The 7,389-nt window shown below is 39.9% G+C and overlaps 1 non-coding gene and 1 pseudogene across 1 annotated transcript; one reads left to right on the top strand and one right to left on the bottom strand.

Annotated features, from left to right (window-relative positions):
* Window positions 1–306: 306 nt before the first annotated feature.
* LOC142425303 (U1 spliceosomal RNA) lies at window positions 307–469 on the top strand. Its single transcript, XR_012779649.1, has one exon. It is a non-coding gene; the product is annotated as a U1 spliceosomal RNA (small nuclear RNA).
* Window positions 470–3,029: 2,560 nt separating this feature from the next.
* On the bottom strand, window positions 3,030–4,892 carry LOC142424009 (heterogeneous nuclear ribonucleoprotein K pseudogene; annotated as a pseudogene).
* Between the last annotated feature and the right edge of the window lie 2,497 nt (window positions 4,893–7,389).

Genomic DNA, 7,389 nt, shown 5'->3' with positions numbered 1-7,389 from the left:
GGGAGGCTGGCTAGATAATTGCTAAAGGGTTTTCCAAATTTAAGATTTCATGATTCTGTGAAGTCTCATCATCTCAAGATTCTCTGTATAATCTTAGAATGTTCTGCACAGAAGAATATTGCAGACAGGATAACTGGCAACCATATGAGAGCTAAGTATGTTACCGTGAACACCTGGAATTTTCAAAGGATGCTTCATAAAACTTCAAAATGAAATGTTCTACCTGCATCATGCAACCAGAGATGATCAGGAGATATTTAGGATAGATTTCCACATGGTTCATTTTAGGTAATAAAAATTGGATTGATACTTACCTGGCAGGGGAGACACCATGATCAGGAAGGTGGTTTTCCCAGGCGAGGCTCACCCATTGCACTGCGGGTGTGCCGACCCCTGCGATCTCCCCAAATGTGGGGATACTTCACTGCATAATTTGTGGTAGTGGGGGACTGCGTTGCTCTCTCCCTGGAAAAGGAAAAAAAAGAATAAAATATTGGATTGATTAACTATTACGTGGACAAAATATATAATTGACTAGTATTCAAAATCTAAAGGTAAAACAGGTTTTTGCCTTAGCTTTTTACAGGGCTTTAAGCATTTTCGACAGTTTTCTTTTTGTTGTTATTTTTGCCACCTTCAAATCTGACCTCATTGTACGCCATCACCTTAAGCACCGATGAGCTAAATGGACCTTTTATATGGTCAAATTCATAACCTCTGTGTTTTTAAAAATCCTTTTAAATGATAATGAGCCCGCATTGCTTAAGAATGTAAGGTTATTTTCTATCTTGAGCTTAGACAGAAGGTTCTCGCTCTGTCAGAGAGGATTGGGAAAGGACATTAGGGGCCAAGGAACACTGCTGGCTTGGATCCGTTCCACAGAGGAAAAGGCCTAATTGAGGAGACTGGATAAATTTTGGTCGGCAGCATACAAGTGAGATGCTGTTCCCAAATTGTGTTTGAATAATTGCATCCAATATAAAAGCTTTTTCGGTTTTACTTTTGTGACCTTTGAAGTGGTAAGTTGTCACACGTTCCTACTTAGCTCAAGTTTCACCAAATTACCTCATTTGATATTTCTTATTGGAGTCGAATGTTGGATGTACTAATGTGAATAAGATACAGTTGCCACATGTTCTCAGCTCTTTCTTTGAAATAGCTGCACTTGACCTTCTCTGGCTGTTCCCAATACTACTGCCCGCACTCAGCTGCTTATTGTCTTACACCCTAACTTCTGTACTAGCTTTCTGACTGATACCAGCATTCACTCTACTTCCTCTCCCCTCGAACCTGCAGGTATTGGACTGGCAACTATCAATCAAGTTATTTTTCTCAAATATGGTTTTGATAACAAACAATATCTCTCTGATAAAGACCTTCAATGTACCCCCACAAAATTAAGCCCAAACCATGGTACCTAAAATAATCTATCCTTGAAAATATTCCATTCCTATAAAATTAAATTATTTTTTTCCAAACTCATTTTTTGGGGGCTAATACAGATATCATATCATTCCATCGTTCAAAACGTCACACAGTATTGTACAATTACTGCCACAATCAGTTTCAACATATTCTCTTTCTTCTCGAACATTTAAGCAAAATTACTTTGAGACCCTGTATTTGATGAAATAACAGTCTTCCCTGGAATTTTACCTTCTACTTACATCTTGTCACAGTATTCTGTCACAGATTTCCCTGATCCGCTGGAGAAAATTAGAGCGATCTGAACCTCATTGGAACCTTTAGAGATATTATTCTCATTTTTGTAATTCATGAGGCAATTAATGAATCTCCTTCATTTGGGGACAAATCTTCTGTCTTTCTAGTTGAAATTTATGTTGTGGTCCCTTGTCATCTTCTGGATTTATCTGTTGAGAGAAAATATCTGTTTTTCTTGTCTTTTTAAAAAATTGTTCACAAACATTTCCTACATAATTCAACAGACAACAGACAAATGGTACATTTGCACACAATGGAAAAGCAACAATATATAAAACAAAGTTCAACTAAAAGACACTACCAGGTTGACAGTATAAGACTCTAAATGAGGAATTATCCAATAAAAATAATCAGAATTTATTCTGCCACCAGTTACTTCCACAGACCAGGATTATTCTGATTCAGAAAACCTGCTTCCAAATTAGGCTCATGTATATTACTCTCACATCACTACACAACTTTTAGTACTGCTTCCATGTCTGGGTTCTTTATCACTACTAACATAGAAAATTGTTGCTTAGTAGGGCCAACTATCTGCAAGAATAAACAAACAAACAACATCCAGGCTTCTTATAAGCTTGGATATGTGTGTTGGAATTTCTTCCCAAACAATGGATGTTTGAGCCATCAAGTCACCAGCAGTCAATCTGCCAAGATATTTTGCCCATGTCCAAAAAGAGATGCACTTACATCCAAGAGAGGAGCTGAAAAATCAAATATAGTGTTCAGTTTGGGAGCAATTTGAGGTATTGAGGCATTGGAAAAATGATTCTTTAAAAAAATGACCACATCAAATAGGTTGGCTATTATTTTAAAAATCATAAAATGCTCCATACCAAACAGCATCACATGATGCATGGTGCTCTGAACTGAATGCCAGGGACATGCGAGTTACTGTTATTGTTACTTTCTCTCCCTGTTCCTACCCCCTAAGGCTAGAATGACCACAAAAGCAAGGTGTTCATAATCATTATAGGGGGGATTTGTACTAAATCATTAACAATGAACAAAAAATAAAATTCACTCACTCTACTGCTCTTTTGAAATGCCATCGTTAGGTTTTGCACACCTTCCCTCCCACCCTGGTTTGTAAGAAACTACAACATTACATCTGGGTGGATAGCAAAGATTTCACTATACCTCAAATGAACAACACATATGGAGCACAGAAAGGTTGGCTTTTTCAACATAAGCAGATACAAAAAGAAAAAAAAAGATACAGGATTCCTTCGGTTCTTCACTAGTCTTAGGAAAACTTTCCAAAATACTGCTGTACACTATAAACAACAACACCAACAAAACTTGCTTTAGAATCCTTTAATGTCTACAAGCTGCTTCACACTATTCTGCAGCAAATACTGTGTATTCTGTATCTGGTCCTATGTTCCTTTTTTTTTTTTTACATTTTGTTAGGGGCTCATACAACTCTTATCACAATCCATACATACATCAACTGTATAAAGCACATCTATACATTCTTTGCCCTGATCATTTTCAAAGTATTTGCTCTCCACTTAAGCCCTTTGCATCAAGTCCTCTTTTTCCCCTCCCTCCCTGTTCCCCCCTCCCTCATGAGCCCTTGATAATTTATAGATTATTATTTTGTCATATCTTGCCCTATCCGACGTCTCCCTTCACCCCCTCCTCTGTTGTCCATCTCCCAGGGAGGAGATCACATGTAGATCCTTGTAATCGGTTCCCCCTTTCCAACCCATTATGTTCCTTTAATGGTAATGATCTGGTCTTCTAAATGTTCATCAATTTTTTTTTCGTTTGTTGGTCTTTTTTTTTAATTTTAACAATTTATTAGGGGCTCATACAATTCTTATCACAGTTTATACATATACATACATCAATTGTATAAAGCACATCTGTACAGTCTTTGCCCTAATCATTTTTTTCTCCTCTTTTCTTTTTTTACATTTTATTAGGGACCCATACAACTCTTATCACCATCCATACATATACATACATCAATTGTATAAAGCACATCCATACATTCCCTGCCCCAATCATTCTCCAGGCATTTGCTCTCCATGTTCATCAATTTTGATGGAAACTTCATGCTCACTATGAATTTGTTTAATCCACTGACCACCTTTGCCTTTAATAGATCCAGTCAAGCCTTGGGAAATAGTTACTTGTATAATAATAAGTCCACCAAGATCACTGTATGATCCACAACCTCTTACACAGGAATAATCATATCCTGAGCTACTTACTCTGCGGTTCATAAGCTATCTGCCACTCTGATTGGCTTCATGTATCTGTAGCAGAATTCCATGTAGTATCAACACTGAAACCAACCATGCCAACATAACAGATTCCAGGTCTCCCTCTTCTGTCATGAGCCATTATTGGATCCCCACTTCTAGGTGTTGGTGTGGAAAAAGGAAGATCCCACCCTACCCACCATTCAAGGAGGGGGAGGGGGAGGGGAGGAGGAAGAGGAGGTCCTTTTTAAGGACTCATATCATCATAACCCCTTGTAGTTGGACAACAAGAAGGCATTCTGACAAAACTACTTCTTTCCCTCATGGGGAAGCCCACAGGCCCTCCACAGCGCCCCTGAGCATCATTGGAGAAACACTTTAATCCAAGGTTTCATCGTCAACATTGGGATCCTTAGGTTGTGCAAGTGCTTTAATGGGTGACTCAGAGAGAAGATCAAGGATGATCTTTATGAACTCTCCAACCTTATCAAGTTTTCCTCCAATAAGAATGACTCTGCCAGTAGAATGAGGACAGCATTCCTGGAAACGCTTGAGTGTTCTCACAAAATTCTTCGATTTTAACACCTCTGACCCCAATAATTCCCCCGGCCAGACTCTGATGAATCAGCACTCTGAACTCCCAGTCAAAGTGGCTTCACTTACAATGCTGGTCCTCTCCTAAAGTAAACAGGGTTTTCTTCAGAGTGTCTCCCATTGTTTGACTCTCAGCACCGATCCTCAGCTCGGGTCTGGAGGAGGAGCTGTGCTACTCTTGCCTCCTCCCCAGTCGCGGCCCCAGCCTTCTTGCTCAGAAGCAGCACCCACAACCCAGCCATCCCCTCAGTGTTCTGAGAGCTTTTAAGTACTTGCATCTTTTCCATATCCTCTGCAGCGCTTACCAAATTCACCCTTGGTTTCAGCGTTGGGGAAGGTTTCTGCTGGCTGTTCAGTTTCCATTTTCTTTTATTAAATGGACTCAGAAATTTGTTATTACATATCCTTGCAGAACACAAGTGTTCTGGGTGGGCCCAACAACTGATGGTGTAGTGCTGCAACAATGTCCTGAGGCCACCGTCCCTTACTGCCGCACAGCCTCAGCCAGTCACACACAGCTCCACCAAGAACTGAGAGATGCTCCAACCTCGTTAGTGTCGTGAGTTGAATCTAGCACAGAGTCGGCTTTGTTCTTCTTGGTTCCTGTTCCTATAAACTTAAAAACTTAGCAACAGCTACTGGTGCTTTTGCACAATATGATTGATGTAACTGATGTCACTAAATTGTACACATGAAAAATGGTAAATAGGAAAAGATTGTGGTGTTTATATTTTTACAAAAATAAAAAAAGCAAATTTTTAAAAAGGATACTCCTGAAGTTAATATCTCCTATGCTTCCTACCATAGGAGCTCTTGGAGCAAAGTGGCTGTAAAGGACAGCAATGTCAGCATTTCAAAAACCACCAGCTGGTCCTAAGAAGAAACACGAGACTTTCCACTCCTCTGAATAGTTAGTCTCAGAAACCCACACCGACAATTGTATTCTATCCTCCAGAGTCATTCTGATTTGGAATAGACCCTGTGGCAGAGAGAGATTGACACTTACTACGATTTCACTTGAAAAAGATATATTCAATTTAAGGACTAATATTATATTTTGTAAGAAAGCAATCAGTAAAACAGAGACCCAAGTCATTAATCATTTAGGTTACCTTCCTCATCGTGTAGTTGCATATTTGTCTTCCTGTTGTCGGAAGACAAGGCCACATCTCACTCAGAAGCATTGCTCAGTGCTCTCACCACTCCACGCCTCTCGGACGTGGTCCTGGTCCCTCCCAGCCACCCCCACCCCTTTGGCCTATTTAATGATATTTATTTATTAATTATAAAATATGAAACCAAATTTGAAGAGATTACAATGTTCCGTCAGAAAATATGGACAAATGAAACAAAGTCAATGCTATTGAGTCAATTCCCACTCAGAGGGACCCTGTCGAACAGAAATGTTAGCCTTGATGGGAGTAGAATTTTTTTTCTTAAGAAGCTCTACAACTAGATGCTTCAACAAAGTAGCATTTATTTGCTCACAGTTGAGGGAATAGATGTCTGAATTCAATGCCCTACCTCTAGGGAAAGGCGTTCCCTCTCTCTGCTCTGGGGTGACGTCCTTGTCTTCATGTGACTTCTATTCCGCTCTCCTTCCTCCTCTGATTAATCGGTTCTTTTGATATCTCACAAAGGATTAGTTTACAGCCAGCACACCTTATATTGTTGTAGTCTTATATACATAACAAGGAAAGCTCTATTCCCAAAAGGCATACTTTTAGTCCATCATGCCTTTAGTCAGTCTTACACACATAGAAGTTTGGGACTTACAACACATATTTTTTGAGGACCCAAAAATATATTGGTAATTTGTCTACTTGTATCATCCCCTTCAGGGGTGCTGTGAGTCTTATCCAATAATCTGAGTATCTGTCATTATACCAGTACCAGGCTGTTTTGACAACTGTGGCTGTATAATAAGTTGTAAAGTCCGGTAATGTAAGAGCCTCCCGCTTCGCTCTTCTCCTTGAGATGTTCTTTGCCAATCCTGGACTTCTTCCCTTTCCATGTGGAGTTGGTGGTCAGTTACCATTATTCTCCTTCCATTTCTGGAAGCTGCTACGCCATTCTCTCATGTTCTTCGTGGTTTGTGCTGAGAAGCCTGAGCATATTCTTATCTGAATATCTTCATAGGTGGCTGATTGTTGTTTCTCTAGCTGGTCTAATGATTTTCTCCTTTGCTTCAAAGTTAGATAATTTGATTACTGTATGCCTTGGTGTGTTCTTGGGATTCAGCGTGATTGGTGTCCTCTTTGCTTCCGGGATGACTGTCTGATACTCATTCTTAAACTGGGGTAGTTTTCTCCCAGGAATTGCCTATCTTAGCTGTTGTTTCAATATGTCCTGATCTGCTATCCCAATTACTCAAATACTGTATCTCTTTCATAGCATCACTCATTGCTCTCAGGTTTTCCTCAGCTGCTTTGATTAACTTGTTTGATTGTCTTTCGTGTTTGTGGAATTCTGCATCCCCCAGCCTGTTGGCAAGGACTTTTACCATTGCTTTGCTTCTGCTGTCTTCCCCCTCTTATATTTCCCTTTGGTGAGTGGACTCTATCATTGCTATTTTTTCATCCTTTTTTTCTGTATTAATTCCCTCATATCCTTATGACTCTAAGCAGCACTGACGATTTCTTTCTGTGGAGGTTCAAAGTCTGCTGCTTCTATGTACGTTGATGGGTTCAGGTCCTCCTCAGACAGCATTTTGTTTCTCTTGGAGTGGCTGCTGTTGTGTGCTGTCTGTGTGCCATTTTGGTGGAACTCAGCACCATTTTCCTGAGTCTAGAAGCCTTGTGTTTTCTTTCTCAGAGGCTAGTAATAATGATTCTAAGGACTACCAGAGCCAGCTGTGCTG

This window comes from Tenrec ecaudatus, chromosome 13, assembly GCF_050624435.1.
Source record: "Tenrec ecaudatus isolate mTenEca1 chromosome 13, mTenEca1.hap1, whole genome shotgun sequence".
NCBI lineage: Eukaryota > Metazoa > Chordata > Mammalia > Afrosoricida > Tenrecidae > Tenrec > Tenrec ecaudatus.
This window is presented reverse-complemented; position numbering and strand designations above follow the sequence as displayed.